The sequence below is a fragment of the Musca autumnalis genome, unplaced genomic scaffold (genome assembly GCF_047663935.1).
Source record: "Musca autumnalis isolate F117 unplaced genomic scaffold, ASM4766393v1 scaffold_5, whole genome shotgun sequence".
NCBI classification, from domain to species: Eukaryota; Metazoa; Arthropoda; class Insecta; order Diptera; family Muscidae; genus Musca; species Musca autumnalis.
The window spans coordinates 175,410,934-175,430,048 of NW_027412088.1; the positions used below are offsets into that span (position 1 = coordinate 175,410,934).

At 39.7% G+C, this 19,115-nt stretch overlaps 1 protein-coding gene across 2 annotated transcripts in view; it reads left to right on the forward strand.

The window, feature by feature from the left end:
- Positions 1-19,115, forward strand: part of LOC141404970 (uncharacterized) — a 1,496,028-nt gene that overhangs the window by 1,073,125 nt on the left and 403,788 nt on the right. The gene's annotated exons all lie outside the window — the stretch shown is intronic.

Genomic DNA, 19,115 nt, shown 5'->3' on the forward strand with positions numbered 1-19,115 from the left:
GGAGGCACATTTTGTCCGTATAACAGTGTATATACCTTTTCTAGCCTAAAGGCTGAGGGTATAAAAAACCTTAAATTTTACGTGTTCCAAATTTTATGTGGGAGATACCCTAAGGAGTGGTACGATGTATGTTCCACGTTTGGACGTAATCCAAGTATGTACGTATGTATGTTATGTTAGGCACAACCAAGTTTAGTTAGAGGCGGCAGATTTTTTGGAGTTCCAGGGCCATCCCCTTAAAAAGTATGGACTTGTCTCCGAAAAAAAATGCACCGTCAAGGAAAAAATTTCGATTTGTAACAAAAAATGTGCCGTTCCTTTACCATTAATCGGTCAAAAAAATTTTAAGGAAAATTCTCTTATTTGAAGACAAAACTCACAAAAATATATGAAGACTGAACACCAAATTTCTGCAATTTTGGGTGGATAATGTGGCTAAAACCTAAAAAACCCGAAAATTGGGCGGTACCGTTCCACGGGGGTTATATCAAAACGTGAACCAATACCAACAATTCTCTGTAAAAATATTTCGCAACACCTGGCGAAGACTAAATACCAAATATCAGCTACATTGGTTGTTTAATGTGGCTAAAACCTAGAAAATACCGAAAATCGGGGGATACCGTTCTATTGGAGCTATATCAAAACGTGGACCTATGTACATAATTTTTAGCAGAAAAGTTTTTTGGTCCATTGGGAACCCTCAATGCAAAATTTCGGCGTATTTGGGCGTGAAACAAATGTAAAATCTTCAAAATTCCGAAAATCGGGAGGTACCGTTATATGGGGTGTATATCAAAACGTGGACCTATGTCCATAATTTTTATCGGAAAAGGTTTTTGGTCCATTGGGAACCCTCAATGCAAAATTTCGGCGTATTTGGGCGTGAAACATATGTAAAATCTTCAAAATTCCGAAAATCGGGAGGTACCGTTATATGGGGTGTATATCAAAACGTGGACCTATGTACATAATTTTTATCGGAAAAGTTTTTTGTAAAGTGAAAACCCTGCATCTCAAAATTCAACCAATTTGGTTGATAAGTTTAGCTAAAATATTCAAAATACCGAAACATTAAGAAGTATCGATGCATGGGGAGTATCCCAAAACCTGGACCGACGTTCCCAATTTTTTGCTCTCGACATTGTCAGTGAACTATAAGTATTTATACCAAAATTCATCTGCCAACGCCAACTCCTTTTATATTTGGCCACCGTTTATTTGAACTCGAGACATAGTGCATCGTTTTTATACCCTCAGCCTTTAGGCTAAAGAGGGTATTTACACTTTGATACGACCAAAAATGTGCCTCATCGAAATAATGGTTTTAGACCCCAAGTATGTTTGTACGATATCCGTTTCAGACAATTTTGAGTAGATCTAGCAATGTCCGTCCGTCTGTCTGTCTGTCCGTCTGTCTGTCTGTCTGGCTGGCTGGTGCGCACGATAACTCTCGAACGGATTAATCGATTCGGTTCAAATTTTGGGTATCGAAATATTTTGTCCAGATTCGATTTAAGTTCGAAGATGGGCTATATAGGTCCACTCCTTCAGGTACCTCCCCCACAAATGTTCAAAAATTGTCGCAAAACTTGAGCGCACGATAACTCTTGTAGGGAATAACCGATTTAGTTCATACTTTGCACATCGTGTAATTTCTACCAAACTTAGATGAGGTTCCAATATGGACTCAATCGGTCCACTCCTTCGGGTACCTCCCTCACAAAATTTCGGGAAAGTTCAGTTTAGGACCTGGTCGCGAATCGCTTTGATTTTTGTTTACGCAAGTTGTATTCGCTGTCCTCTATACGACGCTGTAAGTTTCATTAGGGGCAAGTCCATACTTCCTGAGAAAATAGCCTGATAGTTACAAAAAACCCTATGACACCGTGTGCAGTGGTTGGAGCGTAAGATAACTCTCGAACGGATCTGCCGATTCGGTCCAAAATTTGGCTTTCGTAATAAGTTGTCCAAACTTAGTTCAAGTTCAAAGATGGATTATATCGGTCCACTCCTTCCGGTACCTCCCCCACAAAAGTTCGAAAATGTTCGGAAAATTTGTGCGTACGATAACTCTTGAAGGGAGTAACCGATTTGGTCCATACTTTGCACATTATGAAATTTCTACCAGACTTAGATGAGGTTCCAATATGGATTCAATCGGTAAACTCCTTCGAGTACCTCCCACACAAAATTTCGGAAAAGTTCAGTTTAGGACCTGCTCTCGAATCGCCTTGGTTTTTATTGTAACATCTTGTATTCACTGTCCCCTATACGAAGGTACAAGTTTCCTCAGGGGCAAGTCCATACTTCCTGAGAAAATAGCATGAAAGTTGCAAAAAAAACCTCTATGACACCGCGTGAGGTGGTTGGAGCGCAAGATAACACTAGAAGGGATCTGCCGATTCGGTCCAAAATTTGGCCTTAGTAATATTTTGTCCAAACATAGTTTAAGTTGGAAGATAAGCCATATCGGTCCAGTCTTTTAGGTACCTCCCCCACAAAAGTTCAAAAATGTTCGGAAAAATTGTTCGTACGGTAACTCTTGAAGGGAATGGCCGAATTGGTCCATACTTTACACATCCTAATATATCTACCAGAAATAGATCAGGTTCAAATATGGACTGTATTTGTCCACTCCATCCGGTACCTCCCACACAAAATTTCGGATAAGTTCACTTTAAGACCTGATATCGAATCACTTTGATTTTTGTCGAAGCAACTTGCATTCGCTGCCTCAATTACGATGGTAAAAGTTTTTTAGGGGCAAGTCCATACTTCTTGAGCAAACAGCCCGAAGAGTGTAAAAACCCCCTATGGCGCCATATGTTGTGGCTGGAGATCCACTTCCATAAGGGTCAATGTCGATCCATTCCTTTTAGTATCTCCTCCGCAAAACTTTGGATCTTTAATCCTAATCAACAATTTTTCGGTTCAAACGCCCAAAATTTTTAAAACCCCCCTAAACACATACTTTTTCGGAAAAAAATTGTTTCAATATTCACAGGCTGAGGGTATATCTCTGTCGGCAAAGCCGACTGATACTTTTTTACTTGTTTCTTTACAATTAAATTTTACTAAAATTCCAGAAAATACAATAATCATATTTCCCCGCTTAAAAAGTCTACACCTTAGTTATTCCCTACACCACTATGTGGGGTAGGTATTATAAGTTGGTTTTGGCTAAAAAGTTTGTAATGCATCGAAATAATAAAAGCAAAGCCTGACTATGAAAGTATAATATCCCACCTTTACAATGATGCAAAGTAGGTTTTGCGTAGGTGGCCAAATAACGGAGATATAGCAATAGTCTGTAATACATCCCATTTTTAAATTTTTTCGAAATCGCGCTACAGGTCGCAATTTTGATCGGATCGTCACGAAATTTAGGGGATCCCACAGAGGATGCAGCCTATTGATTTTGTTGATAGTCGGATAATTTTAGCGGTCGGAGTGGGGAAAAACTCATGTGCAGACAAATTCAAAGTTTTATACTTTGTGAATATATCGGCTTCTAGTAGGGGTATTCCAACGGAAAATCATGTCAATGGAAGAAGAAAATATTCCCTTTACATTGGTGTAAAGTAGGTTGGCGAATGTGGTCAAACAAGGGCGATACCACAATAGTCGGTAATGCATCTTAAATTTTTTTGCAATCACGCTACAGGTCGCAATTTTGATCGGATGGTCACGAAATTTTCGTTGCCTATGGGGGTCCCAGAGCGAAAGAGGCATACTATGTTTGTTGGTAGTCGGATTATATTTCCTAAAAGAAATGTTTACCAGTGAAAAGCGTATGCACAGGCGTAGTGGTGTAGGGTATCACATGGTCGGCCCCGTACCGACTATAGCCTTTGCTCACTTGTTTGATATTATCTTCTTATATATAAAAGACAATGTGTGTATGTTAGTATGTTCCGTATAGTCTCTGAACCATTTTTTTGTTGAAAATTTCAGAGAATGTACAGGGAACACCCGTGGTAAAAATAGGCTATATATTTTTCTGAATTTCAGAGGGGGCTTGGTGCCTCCTCCATGCCCTACTTTTTTAGAAATCCTCTTTTAGCACGCCCACTTTTTAAATACGTTATATATCCAAAACTACTGAACCGATTTTCCTGAAAATGTCAGAGAATGTACAGGAAGGAACCGAGGTGATAATAGGTTGTATATTTTGTTGAATTTCGTAGGGGGCGGAGTACCTCCCCTATGTCCTATTTTTTAGAAACGTTATTTTAGCAAAACAGACGAACGTATCGGTGAGACAATTCATTTGCTTGGCAATGGTGGTTGTGTCTCTGACCCTAAGTACTTATTTGGGGCCTAAAGACCCGACCACGCCCACTTTAATAAATATGCTATGTCTCTGAAGCTACTGAGCCGATTTTCCAGAAAATTTCAGTGAATATATCGGGATGACCCCTGGTGAAAATAGGCTGCATATTTTGTTGAATTTCGGAGGAGGCGGGGTACCTCCCTTAGGCACTATTTTTTAAAAACGCTATTTTTGAAATTACTGAAACGATTTTCCTGAAAATCGTATTTTGTTGAGTTTCAGAGGGGACTGGGCACCTCCCTTAGGCCTTATTTTTTAAAAACGCTATTTTTGAAACTACTGAAATGATTTTCCTGAAAATTTTCAAAAAACGGTACTAATCCCTGTACATTCTCTGAAATTTTCATGAGAAAATAGGCAATATATCTTGTTGAACTTCGGAGGGGCAGGGGTACCTCCAGTAGGCCCTATTTTTTAAAACAACGCTATTTTTGTAAATCTTGCAAACGTGTCGGTTTGAAAATGAAATTGCAATGCTAGTTGTGTCTCCCACCTTAGGTGTTTTTTTGGGACATAAAGGCCCGATATATGTTATATCTCCAACACCTCCAAATCGATTTCCATGTCATTATATCCCAGCAAACCAAATGTCTGATGTCCGACACGTCTGAACAATTTCGGAAGCAAAATCGTTCAGTATTCGTTCCGATTTCTAAAAGATTTTTCGGAGAGGAAATAGTTCAGATTTTGTACCGATTTCGTTCCGAAATTATGTCAACCACTTCATACAACTTTCGTTAAGATATTGTTACGATTTTGGATCAGATATAGGACGTATCATCCTAATTTTGTTCCGATTTCGTTACGATGTCGGTACGATTGGTTTGCTGGGACCCTTCACCACACTGTGGTAAGGGGTATTATGTCTTTGTGCATTTGTATGTAACATGCATAAAGAAACGAAATAGACCCATATTCCATTTTGGGGTTATGCATATAATCACTTTCTGAGTCCATTTATGCATGTCCGTCCGTCCGTCCGTCCATGTATTTTTGTTCGCAACGTACTGGTCGCATTTATTGTCCGATTCAGCTGAAAATTGGGGAATATAATTTTTTTCGCCATAGGAAGAAGATCGCTTGCTTTTGGTGAAAATCCGTTCAGATTTGGATATAGCTCCTATATATATTTTCGGCCGATTTCCCGTATTTGCTGCACCAAACACGCTATATAATTCCGATTTCAATGAATGTGTGACTGCATTCGGTCTAGAAATAAATGTGCCAAATTATATCGAAATCGGTTGAGATTTGGATGTGGCTCCCATATATATTTTGGGTCGATTTGAGGTCGAACTGTGGGTCTATTTCGTTTGATTATATTTGGAATGTGTGACGGAGTTTGGTCTAGAAATAAGTGTGCCATATTATATTGGAATCGGTTGAGATTTCGATATAGCTCCCATATATATTTTACATATTCACAGTGGTGAAGGGTATCGTATAGTCGGCCCCGACCGACTTTCATCCTTTCCTTACTGGTTTTCAGATGAAGTACAGGGATGGCCAATATTAAATAGGAAGAAGACTATATATTTTGTTGAATTTTGGAGGAGCGAATTCCCCTGTGACCTATTTTTATACCCTCCACCATATGGAGGGTATAATTAAATTTGTCATTCTTTGTAACACATCGAAATATTCGTCGGAGACCTTATAAAGAATATATTGTTGATCGGCATAAAATTCTATGTCGACTTAACCATGTCCGTCTGTCTGTCCGTCCGTCTGTCTGTTGAAATCAAGATACAGCTCGCAATTTTAAAGATAAAGAGTCAATATTTGGTACAGAAGTTTTTATTACGTGCAGGATGGTTGGTATTGAAAATGGAATATATCGGTCCACGTTTTGATATAGCCCCCATAGAACGGTACCTCCCGATTTTCAGTATTTTGAAGGCTTTAGCTTCATTATCACACCAAAACGGCTTAAATTTGGTACTTAGTCTACGTTGGTGGTATAAAACTTTCCGCCAGAACTTTGTCAGTATCGGTCCATGCCTTCATATAGCCCCCATAAAACGGTACCTCCCGATTTTCGGTATATTGAAGGTTTTAGCTTCATTATCACACCGAAATGGCTGAAATTTGGTACTTAGTCTTCTTTTGGGGTATAAAACTTTCCCCCAGAATTTTGTCGGCATCGGTCCACTCCTTCATATAGCCCCCATAGAACGGTACCTCCCGATTTTCGGTATTTTGAAGGTTTTATCTTCATTATCACACCGAAATGGCAGAAATTTGGTACTTAGTCTTCTGTTGGGGTAGAAAACTTTCCCCCAGAATTTTGTCGGCATCGGTCCACTCCTTCATATAGCCCCCATAGAACGGTACCTCCCGATTTTCAGTATTTTGAAGGTTGTGCCTTCAATATTCCACCAAAATGGCTGAAATTTGGTATTTAGTCTTCAATGTGATGTAAAACTGTTCGCCAGAAATTTAAATTTGTCGGTATCGGTCCATGCCTTCATATAGCCCCCATAGAACGGTACCTCCAGATTTTCGGTATTTTGAACGTTGTGGGCTCAATATTCCACCGAAATGGCTGAAATTTGGTATTTAGACTTCGTAGGGGGTACTTAAAATTACCCTTTAAATTTGTCGGTATAGGTCCACGCCTTCATATAGCTCCCATGGAAAGGTACCTTCAATATTCCACCAAAATGGCTGAAATTTGGTATTTAGTCTTCAATGTGTTGTAAAACTGTTCGCCAGAAATTTGTCTGTACAGGTCCACGCTGTCATATTGCCCCATTTCTGACTAAAATTCGTCGGTATAGGTCCACGTTTCGATATAGCCCCCTAAGAACGGTACCTCCCAATTTTCGTAATATTGAAGATTGTGACGTCAATATTCCACCGAAATGGCTGAAATTCGTTATTAAGTCTTCCAAGAGTTATAAAATATTCCAGAAGAGTATTATCAGTATAGGTCCACGTCTTCCTATATCCCAATAGAAGCGTACTTCATGATTTTCGGTATTTGTTAAGTTTTAGCCACATTATCTTACCGAAATATAGGAAATTTGGTATTTAGTCTTCGTTGAGTCTAAAAACTTTACTTCAGAAATTTGTCGGTATAGATCGACGTTTTGAAATAGCCCCCATAGAATGGTGCCTCACATTGTTTTACCGAAATTGCTGAAATTTTTTATTAAGTCTTCTTCATACACGAAAGTAAACTAATTATTCCATTTTACTTCAATACAACTTGTGGTGGAGGGTATAACAAGTTCGGCCCGGCCGAACTGAACGCCTTTCTTACTTGTTTTAAATGCGCTACATATGTAAGACTTAAGGACGTGTCCGTTTCTCCAATCCTGGGCACATATTTTAGCCATAAGACCCGACCACTCCCTCTTTCGTAAATATGCTACAAGTCAATGGAAATGCCAGATGTTATGCATAACAGTTTAGAAGGCACCACATCGATATATATAGCTTCATCAGGTATATAAGATACATTATAAAAAGGTGAAAGGATGGCACAGTGGGGCCTTAAGATGCCACTGGGCATTCAGTTGAATGAAGGGCACACATGCAATATTAAATAGAAGTTATCCTCTGGAACAAATGTACGATGACACATAAAAATTCCCTAGAAGCTTTAGATCGGTTCTTGAAGGATTTAAAAAACAACCCGCGTTAAGTTTTCAGACAAACACTTCCAGTTATTGTATTTCAGCAGATAAAATAAAGGCATGCTTCAATTCATCAGTTCTTTGGCGGCATGTTTAACTTGCATAACGACAGCAACATTTCTGAAGATTTTTATTTGTAGTTACTTGCAGTTCCTGACTATTTAGCGATGCAAGAAAAATATAATTGACTTAAGAAAAGATAACATAAAACTGTTTCAAGGGCCAGCAACGCGGACTGGGTCGGCTAGTTATATTATATGTAACCAGAGCGGTCCGTCTGTTCATTACAAAATAAAGAAAATGACACCTAACATTTTCACTAATTACGGTATACATGTATGTATGTTTGTGTTATATCTCTAGTATGTTACATGTACATATATCAACTTATGTATGACCGAACGACCAAAATATGTGGCAATTTTATAAAAAAAATCCGTTGAAAATTATTGCCCAGAAGTAGTGGAGTATGGTATCACATGGTCGGCCCCGTCCGACTATAGCCCTCTCTTACTTGTTTTTATTTGTTTTTATTATCTATTTACAGTTCCAACCTATTACTGCCCGACTCTTGTGCCAATTCAAATGCCACAAATTGCGATGGCAAACAATGTCGCATAAGAAATAAGATCTATGGTGAAACGTCATTTTGGGTTGCTTGTGATGACGATTGGACAGTTATACAAAGAAGAATTGACGGCACAGTGTCCTTCGAACGCGATTGGGAAGATTACAAAAATGGTTTTGGCGATTTGAATGGTGAATTTTGGTTAGGGCTAGATAAAATTCATGCTCTAACCGAACCAAAAGGATCCACTGAATTTAAAATAGAAATGCAAGATTTTGATAATAACTGGAGGTATAGCCATTATAAATCGTTTTATGTAGAGGGTGAAAGTGAGAAGTATACATTACGATTAGAGAATTTTGTTGAGTCAAACGGTGGAGATACCATACCAATGAGGTATCATCACAATGAAAAATTTTCAACATATGATGAGGATAATGATATAAATGCTGAAAAGAACTGCGCCTCTTCATTTATGGGCGGTTGGTGGCATAACAACTGTGATTTGAAGTAAGTTCACTTTAAGGCAAATGTAAATGATTACCTTTTTTTAATAATCTTTTTTTTCAATTCCTATTTCTTTGCAGTCACGGCTACGGCTTTAGCAATTTGAATGGTTTCTACTACAAGACGGGCATAGTACCAGATGATAAACTTGGCAGTGGTATTACTTGGAGGTATTTTGGAGGATTACACAAGTCACTGAAATACGTTCAAATAAAGATGCGACGTAAAAAGGAATAAAATTAATTATATGCTTCTTTTATATTTAGAATTTAATAAAAAAATATTTGGTACATAATAAAGAAAATGCACCAGAACAATAATTCTATGGGGGCTATTTCAAAACGCCTCAAAGAAGACTAAATACCAAATTTCCTATATTTCGGTAAGAGAATGTGGCTAAAACTTAAAAAAATACCTAAAATCATGAAGTACGCTTCTATGGGGATATAGGAAGACGTGGACCTATACTGATAATACTCTTCTGGAATATTTTATAACTCTTGGAAGACGAAATAACGAATTTCTGCCATTTCGGTTGGATATTGACGTCACAATCTTTAGTATTAGGAAAATCGGGAGGTACCGTTCTATGGGGGCTATATCGATACGTTGACCTATACCGACGAATTTTAGTCAGAAATGGGGCAATATGAAAGCGTGGACCTGTACAGACATATTTCTTGCGAACAGTTTTATATCACATTGAAGACTAAATAATAAATTCAGCCATTTTGGTGGAATATTGAAGACACAACCTTCAAAATACGAAAAATCGGGAGGTACCTTTCCATGGGGGCTATATGAAGGCGTGAACCTATACCGACAAATTTAAAGGGGAAGTTTGAGTACCCTCAACGAAGTCTAAATACCAAATTTCAGCCATTTCGGTGGAATATTGAGGCCACAACGTTCAAAATACCGAAAATTGGGAGGTACCGTTCTATGGGTGCTATATCAAAACGTGGACCGATATATTCCATTTTCAATACCAACCATCCTGCAAGTAATCAAAACTTCTGTACCAAATTTTGACTCTCTATCTTTAAAATTGCGAGCTGTATTGTGATTTCAACAGACAGACGGACGGACAGACGGACATGGTAAAATCGACATAGAATTTTATGCTGATCAATAATATATCGCCTGCTCCATCGGAAAAGGTCGTAAGTCCCTCTCAATAAATTTTTCAGGAGGAAGAAAAAACATTCCAACGCTTTCTGTATTAAAGATTTTATTATGGTGGTAAAGGCTGCATTTTTCGTTTATTTATTCCGCTTTAATACCTGTACTTTGTTTGATAAAATTCCGTCGCGTTTGGGAGATAATTGGTTGTCTTTGGACTTACGACCTTTTCCTTGTACAGTTTTGTATTTTTGTAGGGACTTACGACCTTTTCCTACCATTTACGGACGTTTTTAAAATAAAATATTTATACTTTACAAAACAATGTGGAAAGGGTATTATAAGTTTGTTTTGTCCAATGTTCGTGTAACAACGCGAAGTATTCATCGTAGACCTCCTCCCCTTGCCATTTTTTCATATCTTGACGAGATAAAGCGATTAAGCTATGTGTGTCCGTCCATCCATTAACAATTGTAATAAAACTCCAGGCCTCAGTTTTGAACCGATCGTCACGAAATTTTGTGGAGAGGTCGGGTTCCGACCAGAAATGATCCCATTAGATGTTGGTTATGATCGAAAGGTGTGAAATGGACCAAACCAACAATTTTTACCCGACTTTGTAGTTGTCCTGTAGATCGCAGTAATATACCGATCGGAGCGAAATTTTAAGAATGATTTGAGTTTAAGACAAAGAATAAGCTTGCAATTTAACATGGTGATGAGATAATTATTAGCGGGTTTAATGGACCAAAACTTTTGTGTGAAATCTTATATATGAAATACAATGTGTGTATGTTTGTATGTTCGGCATAGACTCAAAAACGGCTGAACCGATTTTTTTGAAAATTGCAGAGAAAATAGGCTTTATATTTTTTGAATTTCGGAAGGGGCGGGGGCTGGCCCTATTTTTTAAAAAACGCTTTTTTGCTAAAGTTATGAAAGTATCGGTCAGAAAATTAATTTGCGAGGCAACGGTTGTAGAATCTCCGACTCTAAGTACTTATTCCATGTAATTTTCAGATTATGCACAGGGATGTCCTTTGTTGGAAGTAGGCTATATATTTTGTTGAATTTCGGAGGAGCGGGTTACAACTGTGCCCTATTTTTTAAATGAGCTATATATAAAACTTACGAACGATTCAGTTTCCCTAATCCTGGGTACATATTTTAGCAATAAGACCCGACCAGAGTAAAATTCTAAGTAGGTATAACAATGACCGTCTGTCCGTCTTTTGAAATTAAGATACAGCTCGCAATTTTTAAGATAGATCTTCGTGATTTGGTATAGAAGTTTCTATTACTTCTAGGATGTTTGGTATTGACGCCTTCATATAGCCCCCATAGGACGGTACCTCCCGATTTCCGGTATTTTGAAGATGTGGCCTCAATATTCCTCCGAAATGGCTGAAATTTGGTATTTTTTCTTCGTTTTGGGTATAAAACTTTCTCCCATAAATTTGTCTATATAGGTCCACGCCTTCATATAGCCCCGTAGAATGGTGCCTCCCGAATTTCGGTATTTTGAAGGTTAGCCACATTGTGGAGGGTATAACAAGTTCGTCCTGGCCCAATTTAGGGACGTTCTTACTTGTTATTGATATTCACTTGCATATCCCAACTAATTTGCGATGCAAAAAATTTAATTGACATAAGAAAAGGTAACATAAACTGTTTCAAGGGCCAGCAACGTGGACCGGTTCGGCTAATATTCAATATAAAACATGACACGTTGTACTTACGACCTTGTACTTTTGCCTTACGACATTTTCCTTCAATTAAATTTCATGATTAATTCCGTTAATATACGTGGTTTCTTAGCTACATTGTAATCCCAAATAGTGTCCTTTTTTGTCTTCCCAAGTATTTCTGCCCCAACTTTCTGCATCTTTTGTTATTGTCTGCAAACCATGTAGAATCTTCAGCATGTAATGTCTTCCAGCGTTTAGGAAGTTTATTATCAGAGCGTCTAATTCCATTCCAAATTCATACTGCTCTTTGTTAGCAAAAACCATGATGACTTCTTAGTTTAATAACATTTCAATAAATTATTATTTTAGAATCATTTAATAACATAAACATTGAACTTACACGTCCGTTAGAAGGTATTACTTTATTGAATTCAGAATAAAAACTTATTTCGTCATGTGAATAAATGTCCCTAGAGAAACCACAAATTACCAGTTGATAAAGTTAAGTAAGATATACGACAGTAAAAACAGTAAAAAATTTGATTTTTTTACAAATTTTTCAATATATGAGGTATTTGAACATATTCAGCATCCCAATTTGTATCAATGAAAAGGCCAGAAGTTCATCTTTGATAATCAGTTCGCTTATAGGGGAAAATAGATTTCACATGTACATTTTCGTTGCAATATAGAAATTATGACGTTTTTGATAAAAAGTTTAGTCCACAGACTCCGCCAAATATCATCCGATTATCATCAAAAATGTGTAGGCTAGTTCTTTACATTGTACCCCAACCATGGAAGACATTAAACATTATATCTGAACTACATTAGATGTAGCATTCTTTTAAAGTATACATTTTCCTGTGGACTTACGACCTTTTCGTACTCAAATTTGTACGTTTTGTGGACTTACGACCTTTTCCGACAAGGGCAAAACATATCGAAAAACGCGACATACTACCATTTTCTTTGTATCATACGACGTGTTTTGACTTGTACTATCATCCTGTAACAAAAACGCGATTTTCAAAAAAAGTGGACTTACGACCTTTTCCGACGGAGCAGACGATATATACTTTATAGGGTCTCCGACGAATATTTCGATGTGTTACAAACGGAATGACAAATTTAATTATACCCTTCATATGGTGGAGGGTATAAATAAAAAAAGGATCATAGTCGGTCGGGGCCGACTATATGGTACCCTACACCACTGTGAATATGTAAAATATATAGAGGAGTATATATAAATTTCTATATAATATGGTACACTTATTATTAGACAAAATTGCGTCTAATTCTGAATTTCATCAAAATTGGACAGATGGAGGGTGTTTGGTGCAGCTAATACGTGAAATCTGGCGAAGATATATATGGGAGCTATAACCAAATCTGAACCGATTTCGATGTAATTTGGCACATTTATTTTTAGACCGAAATCAGTCTCACATTACATATTGCATCAAAATCGGACGTATATAGCGTGATCGGTGCCGCAAATACGTCAAATCGACCGAAAATATATATGTGAGCTATATCCAAATCTGAACCGATTTCAATATAATTTGGCGCACTTATTTCTAGACCGAGTTCAGTCACACATTCCATAGGAGTTATATATAAATCTGAACCGATTTCGATATAATTTGGCATACTTATGTCTAGATTGAATTCAGTCCTACATCCCAAATTTCATCAAAATTGGACGGATGGAGGGTGTTTGGTGCCGCAAATACGTCAAATCGACCGAAAATATATATGTGAGCTATATCCAAATCTGAACCGATTTCAATATAATTTGGCGCACTTATTTCTAGACCGAGTTCAGTCACACATTCCATAGGAGTTATATATAAATCTGAACCGATTTCGATATAATTTGGCATACTTATGTCTAGATTGAATTCAGTCCTACATCCCAAATTTCATCAAAATTGGACAGATGGAGGGTGTTTGGTGCCGCAAATACGTCAAATCGACCGAAAATATATATGTGAGCTATATCCAAATCTGAACCGATTTTGATATAATTTGGCGCACTTATTTCTAGACCGAGTTCAGTCACACATTCCATGGGAGTTATATATAAATCTTAACCGATTTCGATATAATTTGGCATACTTATGTCTAGATTGAATTCAGTCCTACATCCCAAATTTCATCAAAATCGGACGTATATAGCGTGATCGGTGCCGCAAATACGTCAAATCGGACGAAAATATATATGGGAGCTATATCCAAATCTGAACCGATTTTCACCAAAAGCAATAGCGTTCTATGGCTAAAAAATTATATTCCAAAATTTTCAGCTGAATCGGACAAAAAATGCGACCTGTACGTTGCGAACAAAAATACATGTACAGACGGACGGACGGACATGCATAAATGGACTCAGATAGTGATTATATGTATATCCCCAAAACGAACTATGGGTCTATTTCGTTTCCTTTTGTACGTTACATACAAAGGCACAAAGACAAATACCCCTTACCACAGTGTGGTGTAGGGTATAAACACATGGAAAAACGGACGGACATGCATAAATCGACTTTAAATGTGGAATTTTTAAAGATTTTTGGAGGCCCTCGCCGACTAGTTTTCGGGAATTTTTAAAGAATTTTAGGAGGACCCATGGTCGACTACATTTGTGGAATTTATAAAGATTTTTATTAGGACCGATTGCCTCTTATAAATGTGGAATTTTGAAAGACTTTTAGGAAAGCCCATGGCCTCTTATAAATGTGGAATTTTTAAAGATTTTTGGAGGACCCATGGCCGACAGTAAATGTGGAATTATTAAAAAGGTTTAGGAGGACCCATGGCCGACAGTATTGGGAATTGGGAATTATTAAAGAGTTTCACGAGGACCCATGGCAGGCTATAATTTTGGAATTTTTAAAGATTCTTTAGGAGGGCCCATGGCCGACTACAAATGTGGAATTTTTAAAGATTTTTAGGAGGACCATGGCCGACTATAAATGTGGAATTTTGAAAGACTTTTAGGAAAGCCCATGACCTCTTATAAATGTGGAATTTTTAAAGATTTTTGGAGGATACATGGCCGCCTATAAATGTGGAATTATTAAAGAGTTTTACGAGGACCCATGGCAGGCTATAATTTTGGAATTTTTAAAGATTCTTTAGGGGGACCCATGGCCGACTTTAAATGCGGAGTTTTTAAAGATTTTTAGGAGGACCCATGGCCGACTATAAATGTGGAATTTTTAAAGATTTTTGGAGGCCCTCGCCTATTTTTAAAGAATTTTAGGAGGATCCATTAGGACCCATGACCGACTATAAATGTGAAATTTTGAAAGACTTTTGAGAAAGTCCGTGGCCTCTTATAAATGTGGAATTTTGAAAGACTTTTAGGAAAGCCCGTGGGCTCTTATAAACGTGGAACTTTTAAAGATTTTTGGAGGACCCATTGCCGACTATAAATGTTGAATTTTTAAATAGGTTTAGGAGAACCCATGGCCGACAGTAAATGTGGAATTATTAAAGAGTTTACGAGGACCCATGGCAGGCTATAATTTTGGAATTTTTAAAGATTTTTTTAGGGGGACCCATGGCCGACTATAAATGTGGAATTTTTGAAGATTTTTAGGAGGACCCATGGCCGACTATAAATGTGGAATTTTTGAAGATTTTTAGGAGGACCCATGGCCGACTATAAATGTGGAATTTTTGAAGATTTTTAGGAGGACCCATGGCCGACTATAAATGGGACATTTTTAAAGAATTTTAGGAGGACCCATGGCCGACTATTAATGTGGAATTTTTTAAAGATTTTTAGGAGGACCTATCGCCGACTATTTTTCTGAAATTTTTAAAGAATTTTAGGAAAACCCATGACCGACTCTAAACCGGCTAAAAATGGGGATTTTTAGGAGGACATACGGCGACAACAAATGTCCCAATCCCACGGCAGCGGGTTCTTTCGTACCGGAATTACCCGGAACAATACAAAATCATCATTCCGGCCAGCGGCTGCCACCTCAGTGTACATATGTTTGTATTTGTTTCGTTTTTCTGTGTTGGGAGCAGCATATCCCGGAATGACTGCTCCGAATTCTTTTGGTCCGTGCCGGGACGGAGGAAAACCCAGGACCAATATATCTGTGCTCAGTTTGTTACACCCGCATCTTCACCCACATCCAACCTTCGGTGAGATGCAATAGATGTCGGGAGTGGGTGCATCTAAGGGGTTGCTCTGGACATGTCCACGTGAGGGACTACGACAGGGACTATGTTGCTGCATGCTGCGTGAACACAGTCCCCAGTGAGTCGTCGTCGGATTACGAAACTCCCTCGTCGTCTGACTACGAAACTCCCCCGCAGTCCCCCCGACAACAACCGCACAAGCAGCCTTTAACACCAGCCGTTGTTGTCCCAATCCCAGAGAATGCATCCTTTTTGCAATTTAATTGCAATGGACTCCGAGGTAAGATCGAGGAAATAGTAGATTTCATGCGTAGGAAGAACATCAAGGTCGCTGCGCTGCAAGAAACCACGCTCAACAACAACTGTAGCTTGCAACATTGTGATGGTTACAATGTGCTAAGGAAAGATCGCACCAGAAGTGGAGGTGGGGGATTAGCTTTCATACTGCACCAGTCTGCCCAATAAAGACCTATCTCGCTTGAGCCTGTCTCTACTGACCTGTATATGGAATGTATGGGTGTAGCAAACAGATGTGGAACTGCCGAGATAGAGTTGCTGAACGTATACATCCTGCCGAGAAATAGCTGTATCTCAGATTACGTGCCTAACATTAGCCCGCTTTTGGAAGGTCATAATCGTCTGGTCCTGCCATGAGATGTGGCATTCGGCCCTCGGAAACGACCAGAGAGGTACAGCGCTGGCTGAGCAGATTGACAGCTCTACGTTTAGCACGGTCAATGAGGACGCCCCTACCAGAATTAGAGGAGAGTGTCACAGCTCGCCTGACATAACCATCGTGTCACCTGGTCTGACAAATGACGTTACCCGGCAACCCGTCATTTCCCTTGGATCAGACCATCTCCCCATAATTGTCTCCATTAGCAGACCGCCCGATTTCATTACCTCTGAACGCCGCACATTCGAAAGCTGATTGGCCGGGTTTCAGAGAGTTCACCAATCACCGCTTCAGAGAACTGCCCAATCCTTCTGATGTTCGGGTAGCGGAAATGACGTTCCGAGACATCATCACTGCTGCAGCCGCTCGCCATATCCCTGCTGGTCGAATACCCGAAGTAAGACCAAATTTCCCAGAAGAGGCGACGGGTTTAGCAAATGAGCGTGATGGGCTTCGCCGAACCAACCCCAATGACCCCAGAGTCAGAGAGCTGACACTGGAAGTTAACAGGCTCGTCAGCGAGCATATGCGGAACAAGTTGTTAAATCATCTGAAGAGTTGCAACATTGGAGCCGGTATAGGTGAATTGTGGGCAACGGTTAAGTCACTCTCGAACCCTGGAAGAAGGGAAGATAGGACCTCAGTCACGTTTGGCGACGCTACGTTGACTGACCCGAAGAGGTGCGCAAGTTATTTCAATCGACAGTTTGTCGAGCAACCCGAGAGTGACAGGGCGAAGAGAAGAGTATAACGTCGCATCAGATCTCTTCCTGCCGAAGAGGAACCACCACAGTTTACAATGGATGATGTTGCCAATGCCATCAGGAACGCTAAATCATCCAAAGCGTTGGGCCCTGATGGAATCTCCATGGTAATGCTGAAGCAGCTGGATGAGCCGGGAGTGGAGTATCTCACTAAAGTTCTCAACTTGTCGCTATTCACCCTCATTGTTCCCGAAGTCTGGAAAATGGGCAGGGTGGTCCCACTAGGAAGCCCGGCAAGGATGCCAGTAAAAGTGAATCGTACAGCAAAGACCCTTGAGGCCTTAGTCCTCCCCAGTATCAGAAATAGCTATCAAGTTGCCGATCATCAGCATGGATTCCGTAAGCAGCACAGCACGACAACTGCTCTGCACGCCATTACCAAACATATTTGTCAAGGACTTAACCAGAGACGGCCGTGCGATAGAACAGTGATGGTATCGCTTGACTTATCAGAAGCCTTTGATACAGTCAGGCACTCCACGCTGTTTGGGGACATTGAGCAGACAACCCTCCGGCCAAGCTTGAAACGTTGGATAGTCAATTATATGTGTGGACGCCAGTCGTACGTGGAATTCAGGAACAAGAAGTCAAAACCCCGTAGAGTGAAACAGGGAGTTCCCCAAGGTGGGGTGATATCTCCGGAACTGTTTGACCTCTACCTCTCCTGTATTCCGCCCCCGCCAGACGGCATCGAGATCGTAACGTATGCGGATGATTTCACGATCCTGGCGTCGGGTACCTATCCTGATGACATCTGTGAGAGACTGAACAACTATTTAACCGATCTTACCACCTTTTTCCATTCGAGGAATATGCAGATTTCAGCCACAAAATCAACAGCCACTCTGTTCACCACATGGACAGCGCAGTTTGGAAGATAATTGAATGTCGTGGTCGACGGTAGCAGAATTCCGACTACAAACTGCCCCAAAATTTTAGGGGTCACATTCGACACTATTATCACGTCGTGCGCGCACGCCACAGCTATCTGCGACAAACTGAAGAGTAGGAACAAGGTCCTCAAGTCCCTAGCCGGCAGCACTTGGGGTGCAGATAAAGACCACGTATAACGCGATAGGTCGGTCTGTGGTAAGCTATGCGGCGCCAGTCTGGTCCCCGAGATTATGTGATACGAATTGGAAAAAGATTCAAATTTGCCAGAATGCCGCCCTGAGAACAGCAACAGGGTGCCTCCTCAAATCTTCAGTGGACAATCTACATGAGGAGGCAAAGATTCTTCCAGTAAAGCAACACAATGAGATGCTTTCGTTGCAGTACCTGCTTGGATGTTACCGTGAGAGCCATCCCAATCACCATCTGCTGGCTAGGCCCCACACATTCAGGCATATCAGGAAGTATATTCATGCTCTAGAGAGGGAGGTCCAACAATATAGGAGAGAACCCCTAGATCAACAGGCATATCAAGCAGGTTTAAATAGTATTCACACGGATGCAGTTGCCAAGTCCTTAAGCAATTATAGTGTGAATAAAGTTCTCGAAATACATCCCCCATCTATTGCAGCTGAGGAGCGTCAGCTGCCACGACAAACTAGAGAAGTTTTGGCTCAACTACGCTCGGGATATTGCAGTCGCCTAAATTCTTATTGGGCGGAAATCGACCGCGCCGTGTAAGACATCTGCCCAGT